Raw genomic sequence first — 19,250 nt, 5'->3', positions numbered from 1 at the left:
TTGGTGACCCTGCCCTGCCATTCCTTTCTTAACACTCTTGGTATCTCTAGAGTCCAGAGTAAAGAACCGAAGCACGTTCTCCTGGAGTGTGGCCCCTCAAAATGAAATCAGATGTGACTGGCTACTTCCAGGTTATGACGCAATCAGTGACTGCTGAAACTTGAAAGCAGAGGGCAGGAGAAGCAGCCAACGGCCTGAGAGTGCAAAAGAACTGTAAATAATCCTAGGTGAATGTGGTCCTGCTGGCCTGGTGGATTTATATCCTGTCTCCAATAATGTGCCCTTTCATCTGGACGGCTGGATTCCAAAACTCCAGTCTAGACAGGAATTGATGCTGCCACCTTTCCATTTACCCCTTCACTCCTTCTCCACACTCGGGACTCCGGCGTGGTGTCGGAAGTGGCCTGTGCTTCCAGGGTACTTGGGTGGGGACTCAGAGGTTAGTCACTTCTTCCAGGCAAGGAGGCTGTGTGGGGCCGTTGTGGAGACACAGCGCTCCCCTGGGGATGACGCCGCTGCCGTCTTTGTCTCCATCACCCCAAGAGGAAGACAAGTCCAGTCATGCCTGCCACCCTGTGCCTCTTCTTGGTTCCTTTCAAGAGAGCTCTGAGCTGGTTTCGGTGGTTTTCATCAGACCTGAAACTCACCCTCCCCAGTGCCTCCCAAGGCTGCCAGGCAGGCCCGGGCTGACAGGCCAGGCTGTGAATCTGGGCAATAGTAAATAAGGTTCTCGAGGGACTACGGAAGCCCACTGCTCTGCCCAGGCAGGCCCTCCCTCTGGGTGGCCAGAGGAGCCAGGACTCGGTATCGGGGTATCGGTATCGATTTCCTCACTAGGGAAGTCTGAGAGCTTTGGCTCTATGGGGGCCTCTATTCTCCTATTGGTTTAGGTCCAGCAAACCCCCTGGCGGCCTTTAGAGGGGCAGGAGGAGTGAGCCAGGGGCTAGGAGCTTCTGTGAGAAGGGAACAGATAGAGCCGTGGGTCTGCAAGCTAGAAAATAGATGATTTAGAAAACAAACACTGTCGACTTCAGACACTGCCGAAAGCACGGGACTCAGAATTCTATTTCTTCTCTCTCTCTCTCTCTCTCTCTCTCTCTCTCTCTCTCTCTCTCTCAGAAAGAAAGCTGGGCATCCTGACCCGCATACTATTCTTTGGACTCCGTGTTCTATGTCCGCGATCACTATGCCCCAGGGGCTGGGGAGAGAGGGTAGATGTCCCAGGATACAGAGCAGAAGGCAAAGCCGTCACCACTGCAGACTAGCTGAGTGTCCTTGAGCAAATTAGAGAGCATCTCTGAAGCTCAGCTTCTTCGTTTACACAATAAAACTATCTCTACTTCTCAGGGGGTTGTTAAGGTTCAATTTATATACGCAGGTATCATACACCTGTGGCATGGTAGGCAATGAATTGTCCCAATTATTATCCTTTATGAAACACTGCTCATGGGTACCCTCTTAACTCTCAGAAGACAGAGTTCCATGTGCATACTCAGTCAGCCTTCACCTTACCCATAGCCAGGAGAGGGGTGGGGACCAGTGTGTGCACGCATGGAGAAATGATGTTTGTTTGGTATAGCAAACACATGCTCCCTGTTGGACATTATACATACTAGTACATGAGGTCTATGTAAACACCCAAACAGAAAGAGCTGGCCCCGAGGAACACAGGAGACAGGTTACATTTTCTTCCTTTTAAAAGCCTTAGACAAGCCTGGTGATCTATCTGCATAGGATCACATAGCAAATGCACTTTGGGGCCAACATCTCTTTAAGGAATTTCTCCTTAAAGAGACAACCCTGATGAACAGACTGGGAACTCATACCTTCAGGGCTATCTGGGAATGTCCTCTTAAAGGGTATCTGTGAGCTGTCTTGAGGAGGAAGTGTTGAATTCTCCCATTAAGGAAATGCCTTTCTCTGGGAGCACTCTGCTGATTGCCAAATCCAAATCCCCACTGAGCAGATTCCTGTGAAAGTGAAGTCACAGGAAAGACCAGCTGCCACCCTCAAAACCTTCTTTTGCCCTCGGCACTCCTGGAATTCTCCCTTACTGCCCTCCCAGCTCCTGGGAGATGCTAACAGACCACTTGGACTTCAGTGTCAGGCCCAGGGACCATGCAGGTTGTTCAAATGAATGGTCCTGTGAGGCAGGGGACAGGCAGGTCCATGGTCCAAGGCCTTTGGTTTCTTGTTCTGCTCCAGGCATCCTGAGGGTGTTAATGTTACGTAGCCAGGGCAGATTTCCCTGAATCACGACCCCTTTTTAAGATGCTGATATGAAATGTGTGTTTGCTCCCCTGCTGGAAAAGTACCTTTCTTAAACAGAGCTAGTGAAGTTTCAGTCCCTGCTCCTTGGAGAGCAGGGACTGACTTTGAAGAGGGAATTGGAACACGAACAGTCATGTTTTGTAGGTATTATTGTTTATTTCCTCATGGTGCTGCAGCTTCCTCTGGAAAAATCCAACCAACACATCCGCTTCAAGTCACAGGGAACTCCCCAGTGTTGACCCTCTGTCTGATTCCTGTGTGGTCAGAAGAGTGATGTTTTTCAGTGCCCGCACTTATTTCCATGGTAAAATAATTCCACGCTCGGCTAAATCCCACTTACACACAAGTGTGCACCTGTTAAAATAGGTCATTTTTCACAGTTAATCTCTTGGATTCCATGGGTATGTGTGGGAACTTCAGACAAATGCAACCTGAATGTCATAAAGGGCATTCTTCTCTGATGAATGACCCTGGTGGGCCCAGGCTTCTCCAACACTGTGCCTGAACTGATCTCAGACATAAGGCGACCCACTTTCTGCTGAGAGACTAGACTGTAGTTTCATCTTAGCATCGAAGGCTGTGTGGACTAACATGGTCTTTTTGTCTCATATTTGAATTAGGCTCAAACAACTTTCCTCAGTGTCCTCGGTGATGTGGACAAAATAAAGGGATGAAGAGAAGGGGAGACAGACAGATGGGAGGTGGGAAGGAGGGAGGGAGGGAGGGAGGGAGGAAGAATGGCAGGTTTGCAGAGACAAACACTCCAGCATGGGACGTTTTGTTCCTCGGGCTGCAGTGAATCAATCATCACTCTGCCACAAAGGTTAAGGCCAAAAAGTAAGTGCACAAAAGAGCAGTTTTGATTCTGAAACCTTGGCAATGAGTCTCTCTTCCTTCTTCAAAGCTGCCGTGCTTCTGGGAACCCAAGACCTAAGTCAATTTTCTGGGCATCACTTCAAAAGCATAAAGGATGATTGCAAACCTAGGACCTGGGTTCCAGAGAGACAGGCCAAAGGTCCCCAAGGTAAGTGATAGATTCTTGGTTGTTTTTATTTTGTTGTTGTTGTTTGCTTGCTTGCTTGTTTGTTTTTTGTCAACTTGACACAAGCTAGAGTTTATCTGGGAAAAGGAATCACAATTGGGAAAATGCCTCCATCATACTGGCTTGTAGGAGGACAGTTTGCAGGGCATTTTCTCAATTAATGATTGAAGTGGGAGGGCCTAGCCTATGGTGGGCAGTGCCATCTCAGAACATATGGTCCAGGGTTATATAAGAAAGCAGACTGAGCAAGCCATGGAGAGAAAGCTAGTAAGCAGCACTCCTCCATGGCCTCTGCATCGGCTCCTGCCTCCAGGTTCCTGCCTTGAGTTCCTGCCCTGACTTCCCTTCATGATGGACTAAAGGTAAAAGCTGAAATTAACCCTCCCCTAACCCACAAGTGTGGTGATATTGTGTTCCCCAAAATATTGTGCACCCTAATAAATTTATCTGGGGTCAGAGAACAGAACAGCCACTAGATATAGAAGCCAGAAAATAATGGCACACACACCTTTAATCCTAGCATTCCAGAGGCAGAGATCCACCTGGATCTCTGTGAGTTCAAGGCCACAATGGAAACAGCCAGGCATGGTAACAAGAGCCTTTAATCCCAGAAAGTGATACCAGAAAGCAGAAAGGTGTATAGAGCATGAGGACCATGAACTAGAGCTGGTTAAGCTTTTAGGCTTTTGAGAAACAAACAGTTCAGCTGAGATTCATTCTGGATAAGGACTCAGAGGCTTCCAGTCTGAGGAAACAGGATCAGCTGATAAACTGGCAAGGTGAGGTGGCTGTGGCTTGTTCTGCTTCTCTGATCTTCCAGCATTACTCCAATACCTGGCTCAAGTGTGATTTTATTAATAAGACCTGTTAAGATTTGTGCTACACACAAGTTACTTTTGGTCATGGTGTTTTATCACAGCAGGACAGATGGCAGTCTAGGAAGCTTGGCTGTGGACAAGGACAGCCTGTGTGTCACACACTCTTGTCCTCAAGGATTGTGAGGCTTGCTCGGTTGGCTTCTGTTTGGGTTGGTAGTTCATCTTAAAGAGAATTGAGGTGAGTCTGGAGCAGAGGCATGGGCAGCTGCATCACGTGGGCCACAGATCTCCGGGGAAAAACTCCATATTCAGGAAGGCAGATGCCAACTTTTTGCCTTGAGTATGGTCATTAAGACACATGGGAATCCTAAATCTAAGCATGGGGTCTCCAAACTGATTTAAACCCTTTATCTGAGACATGTGTGAAGGCAGAGATGAGGACAGGCTGATTCCTTTGCTGGAGGGAGAGTGGAGGTTCCTATCTAGGGCAGAAGACAGCTCAATGTAGATGCCCGTAGATGTTTTAGCTGGCAGGTCCCTCCCACAGTGCTTCTACCAACTGCAGAATGCCGTGGCGGGGGGGGGGGGGGGGGGGGGGGGGTGAGCAGTGATACTGAGGCCTTAAAAGATGTTCTCTGAGGGCACAATCTACCCTCTCTATTCCATTTCCCTTCTCTCACATGGCCTTAGCATCTACCATCCCGAAGGACTTCAGAGTGTGCTTGGAAAAAACAAAACAAAACCAAGAAACTGGTCCTTCCTGCTGAGACTACAGCTGAGCAAGCCAGGAGCCAGGGTCTATTTGTCAAGAGCATGGCTGGCTACATGAAAATAAAACCCTACAAAGTGGATTCAGTGCGAGGCCTCATCTCTGAAGGCTGAAGCAAATATCCAAGGTCTGAATCGCTGGGACTGGCAACAGTTTACAAAGGACAGACATGGCAACCACCGGGCGGTTGCTGAGGGAACCCGCTACCGTGACATGGGCAAGATGAGTAGGAGCTGAGGACCTTTGACCTGGGGAAGAAAAGGCTCGGGGAAGCAGGAGAGCTGATGTCACATATCTGAGTGACTGTCATGGCGAGGACCTGTGTTTGCTCCCTGTGACTCGGAGGCTAGGACGTGGCCCGTGAGGTGGAGAGGAGTCCTGAGGTGGATGGCCATTCGAAGTTCACAGTTCTCCTGCTATTTTGTACAATCAGTAGACACCAATAAAAATTTTGTTTTTAAAAATTCCAAATAAAGCCTGAATTTAAAAAAAAAAAAAAAAAGTCGAGCGTTCTCCCCTTGTCAGAGACGTCCTAAAGGTGGGTGAGGACGAGCATGATGAGGTGGTGAGTTGCTGTCACTGGAGGAAATGAGGATGGGTGCAGGAAGCCACCAGACAAATTGGCTGTGGCAAGGAGCCAGCATGGGAGCTAGGGGTGGAGCCTCAGGCTGCACTCTGCCCAGAGTCCTGGATTCTCTCCTGCTGCTGCCGCCGTAATTTAATGAGCTGCGAACACCCACACCTGGCGTCCTATTCAAACAGGCCTAGCTGTGAATAAGGAGAGCCTGCACCTCAGGGTGGATTAATACCAGACTCCTCCTGAGGGCTCTGGAATGAGAGAAAAGTTAGGAAACAGATCCCATTGCGAGCCTGAAAGTTGACTGAGGTGGAAGGTGCCTCCTCTGACCCCAGGAGCACCAACCCCTCCTGAGCAGGAAGGGAAGGGCCCCACACGCCCCTGTCTGAGGTAAAGAGCAAAGCAGAGGTGGAACAGAGCCCTCCACTCCCTTGGCCCCTCCCGCCATCCTCTTGAGCATTGCTGGGGCCTCCAAGGAAGACTTCAAGCACATAGCTCTTTAGGATTGCCTCAGCAAACTGGTTGATGCCAGCAGAGTCGTTCCTGGGGTTGGGATGGGGATTCTGCCCATTCATCTCATCCCCTCTAGCTTGCCCACTCTACCACGTAGTCTTTTTAATGGTAGAAGTGGAAATAGCAGTTTCAGAACTAAGTGGATCATTCAGTTGGCAGGCTCTTGTCTAGCTCCTGCCATGGGTAGGAATTTCAGTTCTGAGATGAAGAACTTAGCATTGGGGAGCCTAGAGAAAGGAGGTAGTCAAAGATATCCGTAAGGACTTGTGGGTAGATTGATGCCCCAATGTTATGGGGTTGCAGGAGGTAGGGCTGGCTCAGTTGGGGGGTGGTACAGAAGACTCCCCAGAAGTCCTATTGGAAGAATACTCTTTGATCATACTGTTTTGTAGTTTGTTTTGTTTTAAACCAGGCCTTGGCTATGTATCCCAGGTTGTGCTTGAACTTGCAACCCTCTTGCCTCAGCCTCTCCAGTGCTGGGATTATAGATGTGTACTGCTGCCTGACTTAAAAAAAAATAATAAAGACAGGCGAGAGAGAGAGAGAGAGAGAGAGAGAGAGAGAGAGAGAGAGAGAAATGGGCCTGTCATTGCAGGTGGAGGGGGAGTTCAGCCAAGACCTGGCAGTGAGAAGGGACAAGGCAGTGTCACTGGTAAGGGCTCAACTCTAGTAGTAGATGAGGATACCTGGAGGGAAGAGAAAGGGCTGAAGCATCCCTCTGGACGCCAGGGCCTGATGTCATCTCAGATGCTGATGGGTCCCTCCAGGGAATGGGGAACAGAGGAATGACATGGATTGGTCTAGAGAGATAGTCCTGCCTGTCTCAAAGAGACAGTACACCCAGGGGCTAGTGTCAAAGAAGGCAGCCAGAATTCTCCCCCATAGCTTTGATGAGACACAGGAGGGTCCTGAGCTAGCATAGGGGTCATAGGGTGCACATCAGTGGACTAAGGGGAAAAATTCAGACTTTAGAATTCTCTGTCCCACAGATGAAAACTTCCAAGATAACCAATGCGGGAGCACGTGAGCCTAAGACTGGACTAGACACTTTACAGACACACATAGAAGGAAATAAAAGAACAGCATTCCTTCCCTCCCTGGGAAATGCAAAGGAAAACCCTCAGCACTAGCACCTCACACACTGCAAGAATGGTGGACATCAAGATGGCCGACCATGCCAAAGTGGCAGTGGGGACTGGAGACTCCCACCACCGGCAGCCAGAGAGTGTTTGGGAAATGATGGTTCTCAAACTGTGGGTCGCGACCCCTCAGAGGGTTAATGACCCTTTCCCCTTTCACAGGGGTCACCTAAGCCCATCAGAAAACACAGATATTTATATTATGGTTCATAAGAGTAGCAGAATGACAGTTATGAAGCAGCAACGAAAATAACTTTTTGGTTGGGGGTCACCACACCATGAGGAACTGTGTTAAAGGACTGCCGCATTAGGAAGGTGCGGGGAAGGAGCCCCTTGGTCACATTAAGATCCAGTGGGTCCTACTGCTTTTGCATTGTGGTCCTTGGAATTCATGCTGGCTGAGCCCCAAGGTACACAATGTGTTACACAGCAGGAGTCTGAAGATACATCTGTATCTGTATGTATCTCTGTGATATTGGATTGCTCTTTTTGAAAACCATGGTGCTAGAAGCATTTTGGAGAACTCTTGAACAGTTTCTGGTGGAGTTAACTATGCACCTATCCTAGGATTAAGTGGTTCCACCTTTATGTATTTACACAAGAAAATAGGGTACTAAAGATTTATACAAGAAAACCATGTTCCCAATAAAAGTGTAAAGAATGTTAATAGCAGCCTTATTCAAAGAACTAACTGGAAACCATGTGAATCTCCATAGACAAAGGTCTAGAAAAATAGCCACACAATAAAACACTACTAAAAAGTAAAAGGGAACACTCTATGCATGTGGTAATAGACTCAAAATCATAAAAACTGTAGGGCTCCATTAACAAAATCCCATACACAGAAAAAACCCCAATACATAATATTAAATATGAGACAATGGGTATACGTGAGTGTTTGAGGAGGATCCAAGAATGTGTTGATGGCTAAGAAGCTGGGAGAAGTTTCTCTAAAGATAGATATGTCCATACTTCATTTTTGGTGATGATATACAAGTCTATAAAATTCTTAAAATTTGTCAACCTGTGCAACAAAATCTCAACATTTTTGCGTGTAAACTTTATGTAGAAAGACATAATGTCTGATAGTTGATTTATATATGATTGTCCTATTCTAACTTGGGATATTTACATGGATCATGATTACACTAATCAGTCAGATTTTCATTATTGTAATAAAACACCCGTGGCAGGTCACTTTGTGAAAAAAAAAAAGTCTCTTTGGCATGTATATTTGAAGGCTGGAAGTCAACACATCATAGCACAGGACGGGGAAGGAACTCCTTGGCCACATTAAGATCCAGTGGGTCCTACTGCTTTTGCATTGTGGTCCTTGGCATTCATGCTGGCCGAGCCCCATGGCTGGCAGAGCACAGCGGGATTCTGAAGCACACATCTGTATCTGTATGTATCTCTGTCATGTGGGATCTCTCTTCATATGAAGCCACTAGAATTCAGCCATGGATGTTCTACCTAAGAACTTAATCGATCTAATCATTTCCCAGAGGCCCCACTTTAGACATCACAGTCAAAGTAAAATTTCACTCGTCTCAGTGAGGGTTTCTATTGCTGTGATGAAACACCATGACCAAAGCAACTTGGGGAGGAAAGAGTTTATTCGGCTTATAGATCCACATCATAGTTCATCATCAGAGAAAGTCAGGACAATAACTCAAGCAGAGGAGGAATCTGGAGCCAGAAGCTGGTGCAGAGGTCATGGAGGGGTGTTGCTTACTGGCTTACTCCCCATGGCTTCTGTTTTAGTCAGTGTTCTATTGAGGTGAAGAGAGACATCATGACCACAGCAATTCTTTGAAAAGAAAGCATTTAATTGAGGCTTGTTTACATTCAGAGGTTTAGTCCATTGTCATCATGGTGGGAAGCATGGTGGGAAGCATGATGGCACACAGTAGACATGGTGCTGGAGAAGGAGCTGAGAGTTCTACAGAGACTGGGCCTGGCTGGAGCATTTGAAACCCCAAAGCCCACCCCCAATGACAAGACCACACCCACTCCAACAAGGCCACACCTCCTAATCTCTCTCAAGTATTGCCACTCCCTAATGATCAGGCATTCAAACACATGAGCCTATGGGGTCATTCCTATTCCAACCTCCACAGCTTGTTCAGTCCACTTTCTTATAGAACCCAGGACCACCAGCCCAGGGATGGCAGTGCCCACAATGGGCTGGGCCTTCCCCACATTAATCGCTAATTAAGAAAATGCCCTACAGGCTGGTGTGTAGTCCAATCTTATGGAAGTATTTTCTCAATTGAGGTTCCTTCTTCTCTGACGACTCTAGCTTATGTCAAGTTGACATGAAACCAGCCAGTACACCACTTTTAAAACTAAAAAGGATTTTTGTATTATTTTTATGAGTATGTGTGTGCCCCTATGTGAGTTTATGTATACCACATGCATTCAGGGATCCAAGGAAGCCAGAGGGCATTGGACTCCTAGAACTGGAATTATAGGCATAGTGAGCCACCTGATATGGATTCTGGGAATGGAAACCGGGTCCTCTAAAAAAAAAAAAACAATAAGCACCTTCAACTGCTGAGCCCTGCCCCCAGCCCTGGAGTTTCTAGTAAAAAACACAACCAGAGATTTGGGGCCTTATTCTGTTCTCTGAGTCTGGGGTGCCAGGGGCTAGCAAACTATTTAAATGACAAAAAATGTGAGAGAAATCTGGGAAGAATAGAAGATAAGTAAAATGTATACATGGAGATGTGTTAACTGTCGTCACAGGCACTAGGGTGGGTTGGGATGGGGATAGAAAGTGCAGGAGACAGGAAAGGCAAGGGACTTACCTGAAAGAGTCACTTGCCTACAAATGGCCAATAAGGCAAGAGTGGGTGTGAAAGTTTAGAAAAGGGCTCTGGCCAGGGCCAGCCTGGGCCTTGCTGCTGGCTTGGCAGTGGAGGGTGGTCCATGGAGAACATGAGAACCCAGGGGGAAGGTGTAAGGAGAACACACATGCCCAAAAGAGTTACGAGTGAGCTTCCTTCCCTCCCTGTACTTCCTCCCCTCCCCTCCCTCCCTCCCTCCCTCCCTCCCTCCCTCCCTCCCTCTGTCCCTCCCTCCTTCCCTCTCTTCCTCCTCCTTTCTCTTCCTTTCCTTTCCTTTCTTCTTTTCTCTCTTTTCCTCCCCCTTAGTAAATTTTGTATATGAAAAGATTTCTTTCCTTTAGTTTCTTTTTGGTTTTGAGACAGGGCCTCTCACTCTGTAGTCCAGGCTGGCCTCAAAGTCACAAAGAACCTCCTGCTCTGCCTCCTGGGATCAAAGATGAGAGCCACCATGCCTGGTCTACGCTAAAGAGTTTTTAAAAACAAATGCATCGTGATATAAATTGTGTGCTAACTTGTTGGTTTTGTGTGTAAGGCTCTTTGAGATTCAGTGAGTTTCCACTGTCGGGGCCACACTGAAGTTTTATCTCATTGTATCACTGTATACATGTAAGCTCCTGTACCTTCCTGTCCAGTCCCAGCCCCTGCACCAACCTGGGAGCTTTGTCATTAAAGCTTTGCATCTCTTTACAAAGTTGATGGAAACAGGATCATGACGTCTTCTGACTGGTTTCTTTTAGCATGCTTTGACTTTTTCCCCTTTATTTTGGAGAATTTCATACATTGACACATCATAGCTGCTTCCCACTTTGCCCTCTGACTCCTATTATATCCCCTCCAACTTGCCACCCTCCTAACTTTATGTCTACTTTTATTTATTTATTTGATAACTAACTAAGTCCAGTTAAGGCTGCTCATACATGCATGGGTGAGGAGCTAAGAGCTACATCTAAATCTGCAGAGATAGATAGATAGATATACAGACAGACACACATACATACAGAGAGAGAGAGAGAGAGAGAGAGAGAGAGAGAGAGAGAGAGAGAGAGAGAGAGAGAATATGTGGGCCTAGCATATGCTTTTGTAACCTCAAAGTCCAATCCCAGTGACACACTTCCTCCAACAAAGACACATCTTTTCCAACAAGGCCACACCTCCTAATCCTTCTAAACTTTTCAAACAGTTCTACTCCCTGGTGACCAAGCATCCAAAAATATGAGCCTGTGGGGGCCATTCTATTTCAAACCACCACATTCCTCTTCCTAGCCCCCACAGACTTGTGGTCTTATGATAACATAAAAATTCATTTGGCTCAACTTCACAAGTCCCCGTAGTCTAGCACAGTCTCAACACTGTGTAAAAGTCCAAAGTTTCTTCTGAGACACATGACAATCTCTTAATCGTAGCCCCCTGTAAAATCAAAATCCAAAAGCAGATCACATACTTACAGCAAACAATGGCACAAGAATATACATTACCATTCCAAAAGAGAGGAACAGGAACATAGTGGTGAAATACTGGACCAAAGCAAGACCAAAAGCCAGCTGGGCAAACTCCAAACTCTGCATCTCCATGTCTGATGTCAACGTACTCCAGATCTCCATCCCCTTTCAGCTTTGTGGGCTACAACACACTTCTTTCTCTTGGGCTGGTGCTACACCTGGTTTACAGCTTTCCTTGGCAGATATTCCCACTGCTCTGGCATCTCCAACATCTTGAGGTCTACAACAAAATCCAGGTTTTACTTTCATATCTTCATGCTGGGGGAGGGGGCACAAAACGGCTTGACCACCCAGCCATCATGACAGGCTTAGGGGTCTAGACACAGCTGCCATGACAAGCTTACTGGCAGGTACCACTGGTCCCCAGGAAAAGCCATAAATTGGCGCCACCTAGGAATGGGCCAATCAGCATCCCAGAAGAAAATACATTAGCGTTCCAACCATTATAAGATATCTTCAGGTGTCCTTTAGCTCAGCACATACCCATTTCCCTATTACCAAGATGCCCCTAGAAAAATGTCAACCAATCAAGGTCCTGAACCCTGGAAATCCCCTCACCCCCAGCCTCTACTATGATTAAAAACCCCACCCTGCCCAGGCTTGGCACTCTCTGGTCATACTGCTGCCTCAGGCACAGGGAGGGTCCAAGCTCGAGCTTGCTTGAATAAAGGCTCTTTGCTTTTGTATACTGATTAGGATTCCTTGGTAGTCTTTGGGGGACCCTGTGATCTGGGTATAATGCATACAATGGATTCTCTGGGCCTCTATGCAGAGACACCTTTGACATATGCCTAATCTCAGTGGCTTTCCTTAGCTTTGGAATTGGTGCCAGGAAAAAGGGTATTGCTGAGAGAGGCCTGATTGTGCTGCTTGTTGGTAGAATGTAGACTCTGGGACTTTGGATTAAGAAAGCAGTTGAATGCTTTAAGTGGGGCTTAATGAGCCATGTAGTAAGAGCCTGGAAAACAGTAGTGTTGAGAGCAATGTAAATTATGATGGCCTGGCTCAATATGTTTCAGAGGAGAGAAATATGAGTATATGGCCTAGAGACGATTCCTGTGATGTATTAAATGTGGTACCCTTGTTCTAAAAGTCTATCTGGGGCTAAATTGAAGAGTTTTTAGACTGATGGTGTTGGCAGAGGAGATTTCAAGACAGCCTAGTCATGACTGCATCATATGGTTATTAGTAATTACACAGATCTATGATGAAAAAGAGCAAGATGGACAAAGAGAAAAACAAAACATACAGAGAGGAGAAAAGGAACATCAGGAACTGTAATGGAGCTAAGTCTGTTGCCCAATGGAGATAAAAAGTTTATTGAAATAAAGGGAGTGGTGACCTCAGGGCAAGACCCCACTCCTGGTACCAACATCTGTCTTAGTCACTTTGCAAGAGGCACCACAACCGAGGCAGCTCTTATAAAAGGAAACACGTATTGGGGGGCTTTAAGCTTACAGTTTGAGAAGTTTATCACATTATCATCACGGTGGGGGAACACGGCGGCAGGAAGCACGGCAGCACCCTAGCACTGGAGCAGTAGCTGAGAGCTACATCTTGGTCTCCAGGCCCTTGAGATCAACCATTCAAATACATGAGCCCACGGGAGCCCTTCTCATTCAAACCACCATACCCCTGGAGGTGCCCTTGAGTACACAGGCTGTCCTCTGTGTGGACTGCAGCGTTAGGTCAGACCTGGTGATAATGCCAGTGGGTTTAGCATTCAAAAGGGGTAAGTTCTGTGTGGTGCACCATGACTGATAAGGAAGTCAGAGTCATTGTGATCATAAAAGACCTCAATTCGCCCCAAGCAGGACCTCGTCCTAATGCACATTCCTTTCTCTGAAGTCCACACCTCTCTTGGAAGTCAAACCCAGCCCTCAGGCCCAAACAGGGAACCTAACTTTCTGGTCACCTGGGAAAGACTTAAACCATGTGGCATCAGAGGGGGGAGACTCCTCAGTGGGGTGTATGTGTATAGCTGGAAGTTTCTCTGGGACCACCTGGCCCCTCTTCCAGTGTTTCTTCAGTCCCACCTAGCCACATGGTCCCATCTGGATCCTGCAGCCACTTGGTATTATTTACAAACTATATGGCCCATGGCTAAGAATTCTTGCTAACTAGCTCTTTCATCTTAAATCAACCCATTTCTATTAATCTGTGTATTGCCATGTGGCCACCGTGTTACCTGTGTCCCATTATGTGTTGCTCCTTGGATGGCAGGCTGGAGTCTCTCTGACTCCGCCCTTCTCTCTCTGTCTCTGCTTGGATTTCCTGCCTGCCTCTAAGCTGCCTTGCCATAGGCCAAAGCTGCTTTACTTATTAGCCAATGGGAGCAACACATACATTCACAGTGTACAGAAAGGCATCCCACAGCAGAAGGACAACACATGATGGGGTCCCCCAAACAGAGCTGAAGGCAGGTGTGGTGAGGGAGGAGCTAAACTGTCATGTATCAGAAACAGGGGGAGGCTTCTTCAACCAGCCCAGACTTGCCAGCAGACACAGCTCAGGGATTCAGGGCAAGATGCACTTTAGCAGACATGGGAGCAGTGCTGTGGCATGGAGTGTGCTACAAGCCACAAAAATATATGAAGTAGGATTTCAGCTGATTATGACAAGCTATACCTGGAAGAAGCCGAGGGCAGAGTTGAGGATCAAGGAGTCTTGGTGATATTGGTTTTTGATTATTAGCCATTTTCTACTATGAATTTCTCATGTACTATCATAGCTTTTCCATCATTCATTGGGCACCATTTCCCCTCTACTAATGGAATGTTTAGATAACCTTCTGCACTGACAGCTATGCACAGCCCGAACCCCAGTTCAATCCTCCCTGTAATTATTGTCATTGGCAGCATCTGGCCAGGACCATCCCTAGAGGGACAAAAGTATCTTATCAGAGATACCTCTGTACTCTCTAAGAACAGACTTAAGCATCCAGACTACCTGTTTGAGAAGGCCTGGCAGATGTGCTAATTAAGCTTAACCTTCTCCTTTCCAAAGTCTTGTCTCTAGTTTTAGATCCACCTTTAACAATTAACTCAGAACTAAAGGGTTCCAACTTACAGGTACACCTAGCTGTGATAGAAGTTGCCTAGTCAAGTTGCCTAGTGACCAAGCACACTTGCCAGAAACGGCAGGAGCAGAGATAGCTTGGAGAGATATGGGTCAAAGGGATAAAAAAAGGCAGTTTTAATTTCAGAGAAGGGCTAGATGGAGAAGAGAAAAAGAGAATGGAAGAAGATGGGTAAGAACCGGAGAGGAACATACCGAGATGGGGAAGAACTAGATTGAAGGGCTAGAAGAGAGTACTCAAGGAACAAGATGGAAGATGAGGAAGAGCCAGATGGGGAAGAGCAAAATGAGAAAGAAGGAGATGGCAGAGGAGCTAAGATGGAAAGGAAGTAGGTGGATGAGAACCTAGATGGGCAGAACTAAGATGAGAGAATTAAGATAGAACTTAGAGGAGACAAAAGATAAATGTAGAGAGAAATCAGGCAAGAAAGGAGCCAGGCATGAGAACAGAACTGAAGCTGTGTAGATAGGATTTTATCCCTGAGGAATAAAGCAGATGGACAAAGAGCTTGGTGTACTTAGATTCATTTCCCCAAAAGAATTCTTACCGTTTGTAGTTTCTCTTCTGGGCCCCTAGGAAGTATATTATTAAGGCTAGCCTTTTATTAATACACAAGAGGGGTGCCCTGGGATTGGGGCTAAGCTTCCAAGGATGAGAAACCAGCTATGGCTGCTGACAATTTCTTTCAGGGCCACTTGGCATGCTCAGAGTGCACACACAAGCCTGGAATAGCTCTGTGTTTACAGGCTCCAGGTCAACTGGGTGTGTCTCATAGGCACCTGACACTTGGGCACCTCCAAGTGTGACCTGGGGACCAGCAGCATTGGCATCACCAGGAAGCCTGTTAAAAGTGGAAAATGCTGGGGCCTACAACAGACAGGTGAGCTGGAATCTCTACCTCAATGGACATTTCATGAGCACTGAAGTTCGATACATCAGAAAAAGTCCACTTTTGCAAAGCAGGATTTAATTTTACCTCTGAAAAGAAACCCTTTATCAGTGTGCTGATGAGTGGAAATGTAAAGCCTGGTAAGGGAGGAATAGAAGGATTTGTCCACACCACCGGGAGTTAAGCAGATGGGACTCGAGCCTGATTAAAGAGAGAAAAGAAAGTTTAAAGGGGTTGGGGAGACATCAGCTCTGCTGCCCAGCAGATGGCCTGGGTTTTCACTTGACTAATGTCTCCTTTCTTAGGACATGGGCAGCTGAGGTGAAGCTCTTGGCTGCTCATCATCACCCGCCTCTCAGTAGATGACCCATCCCAGCACCCATACATGTCCCAGGCCATCAGCACAGTTGAAAACACCCAATACCAAAAAGCTTCAAGGGCCTGGGTGAAAAGCTGCACTCAGGTTCCTACCGGCCATCTTGGAAATGTGTTGTGAGTCATCCTTGAGCACAGAGGCGTGTGGACAGTCTAGCAAACTCCTGTGCAAACTGCCCAGTGCACACAAGCTTCTGATGAGCAGACTCAGGCAAATGGGAGGGACAGGTCCACAAATTTTGCCAGACCATCAGAGGCTCTGGTTTGTCCTTTTGCACAGTGCTGTCATCTCTAGAGCCCGGCCCCACGGTGCTGCACTGGGTAAATCTCCTACAGTGCTTCAGAAGCAGAGCCCTGGGGGGACAAAGACAGGTGCTTCTCACTCAGCAGCTTAGTTCAGTCAGTACTGTCCAAGAAGAGTTCCCACATAGACAACAAACTCAAGTAGCACGGCTGTTGGAGTATCGGAGCCAAGAGACCTCACTCACCCGAAGCACTTCTTCCTTATTAATCACGGCCAGGAGGCAGCGAACGGGGCCAGAGCTGAAGACCGACTGCATCTTCACAGCTGTGTGATCTTATTGTTAACAAATATTGACTCTGTTCCCGGTTTCTCACGTGCCACGCAGGAATGCCTATAGTGCCGCCAACCCAGAGCTGTTCTGAGAGTTAAATAGAACCGCCAGCCTCCCACCTTTAGGAGACCACAAGACTACATATAGTAGGCACTTAGCTGAGGGGAGCTTTGTAACCGATGAAGCTGCTTCTGGCCTGGAATCTCAGTGATGGGAAAGTAAGCCAGGGGCTAGAGGATGCTCTCTCAGGGAGGAGGCACCGCATGGGCTAGAGGAAGTGGAGGTTCGGAAAGGGTTTAAGAGGTGCTGATTCTGGTGGAGCAGGGAACCTCATGTCTCTGTCTTCTACCTCTTCTTTGTTAAATTTTTTTGGCTGGAGTACACTCTCACACTTGGATGGACACACACACCCCGAAACAGATCTGCAGCTGTCGCGAGAGAGATAACATGGGAACAAATGCCAACAGCTGGGCTCCAAGCCCCACTGGCTCACGCTGTTCCAGCTCCAGCTGTGAGGAAAGAGGAAGACGGGAGCCAAAATCAGCCTCCCCCACCCCTGAGAAAATCCACCTAGATTACACAGCTGCCTTCTCTGCCTCCTGCCTCTTGGGCTTGCAGCTGGAGCATGGGGAATTGGATGGGGAGGTGAGGAGCTGGGAGGCCAGGAAATTGACTCTGTTTATTCCTGTCTTCCTGGACTGTAAGCAGGGGACCCCCCCCCCCCCAGCCGTGGATCTGGGTGTCTAGCCTGGCCTACAGCTGTTGTGTGTCTGGGCTGGGCATCTGTCCTGCTCCACTGTGAGGGTAGGAGGAGGGGGCTTTCCATTCATTTTCAACAGTGGTCTCCAGCCCTGGCTGTGCATGACAATCATCCAGGCCATCCTGCAGCACCCCAGAACAACTGAGTGGGGGTCTCTTCAAGGAAAGCCAAGGTGCTGGTACTTTTTAAAAATTTTTAGGTGATTGTAATGTTCATGGTTGAAAACCTATGACTAATAAGGAAAAACAAGGCTCTTGGGAGCCATACATCACTGACTTCCATGACATTGGAAACAGTTCAGCTCATGCTTGCCACATCCAGCATCGCTTCAGGATCAGACCTGACCAGGGTAGCAAGGGAATGAAGGAAAGACAGACAGATGGGCACAGGGACAGAAAGCTGGGATCCGGTGGTCTGGGCTCTCTGCTGGAGAAACCACAGGCCCTCAGAAGCCCAGCGTGTTTGTTGTATAGAGTCGAACATAGAAGTAAGGCTAGTTGCAAATGGCTTCAAAAGAAGGCAGGCTTTCTGGTGTACAGCTGGATCGAAGAGGTGGGTTTAGCTAGTCTTCATGGGACAACCTCTGCAGGGGAGCAGTCTTCAAGTCATGAGTATCTGGAAGGGGGGAACACGATGGACATTGTCTGCATACACTGTCAACGCTTGCACTTGGTTCCCTGAGGAAGGCTTTGCCATCCCTCTGAGCCTGAAGCTGTGGGGTCCTCAACATGGCTGTGCCTGTATCAAAACACTCAAGACTTCTCTAACTCAGGCCTTCCTCTAATCTCTATACATGCTCTTAATTTATAGATGGGAAATGTGAGGCCTGGGGAGCTGGGACCAAACCCAAGTCCAGTGTCACTTACACTGACCACACCATAGCAGACAAATGATAAAGGTCCCTTGTGAACATGCGGGCCTTGAAGGACAGGGCTAGTTGCTATCTATCAAGACAAGGCACCAGCCAATCAAGAGCTGGGCAAAGGAAGGGCTGTGAACCTTCTGAATGTCATCATCTGGCCTTGGGTAGATAAGGACAGGCAGGCTTCAAAAGGCCCACATTTGCTGATCCCCAACCACATTCAGTGAATCTTAACCCCTAAGGCTGGTAGTTGTCCCACTCTGTACAGAGACGTGTCTGTCTCCATGAGTCATAGGGCGTCCACAAGTCCTGTGGTTCATAGTCTGGACCTTCTTCTGTGTACAGAGGCCTCCCAAATTCCTTGGTGAAACACAGATGTATGACTTCCAGGGCACGCCTGCGCCTTCCCTCAGGTCTGTTTTCACAAATGTGGATTGTGCTACAGGGGTGCACACTGCTGGGATAGGGGGTGAGCAAATGGATAGCTGTGCTCAAGTGATTTGGAAAATAAATGGACTTTGGATGATATGTCCAGATGTGTCCTTGTGTGGGGACACGAGGCTCCTTGCAGACATGGATATTGAAGGGGGAGGAAATAAAATGGGGATGGGCACAGGCCAGAGACATGATTCTCTTGCGCTACTAAATTCAGGGTGTGGGGGGGGCAATATTCCAGGAATTTGAGAAATTTACATTAGAACTTGGGCTTTCAAATCACTGCAATATGCCTCTGTGAAGATGGGAGATGAAATACATTTCAGTAATCACTTCAAGCTTATTTCATAACTTTGAAATAACAGAATGACTGAAACTTGTGTTCCAGGCACTGTGGCCATGTCTGCTAGATGAGTGTACCAGATCTAAGGATGCCACTGAGAAAGTAGAGGGCACTCTGGGTTTCACACCTCCTTGGCCTCCTATCTTGGAGTCTTTGTGCTGTGCAAATCCTGCATAGCCTGGACTGGCAGGGAATCAACTGGAGCTCCATCAGATCAAGGAGTAAGTGTGGGGCTGGGGCCAGGACCAGGGAAGGGCCATCATGGATGTTCTCAGTCTTAAAGAGCTTGCCTGGCCTGGCCTGCAGTGTCCCTTATTAGACAGCAGTCTCCTGAGTAGAAATTGCCTTACTTATTTTTCATCTCAGCATCAAGACATTGAAGAAAAGTCCCAAGGCCCCCTTCCCCATAGCAAGTCAACTGTCCCACATGATACCACAGCACACTGGCTCACAGG

Source organism: Onychomys torridus, chromosome 12 (assembly GCF_903995425.1).
Source record: "Onychomys torridus chromosome 12, mOncTor1.1, whole genome shotgun sequence".
Taxonomy (NCBI): Eukaryota; Metazoa; Chordata; class Mammalia; order Rodentia; family Cricetidae; genus Onychomys; species Onychomys torridus.
The sequence above is the reverse complement of the archived record's forward strand: the minus strand, read 5'-3'. Positions refer to the sequence as shown.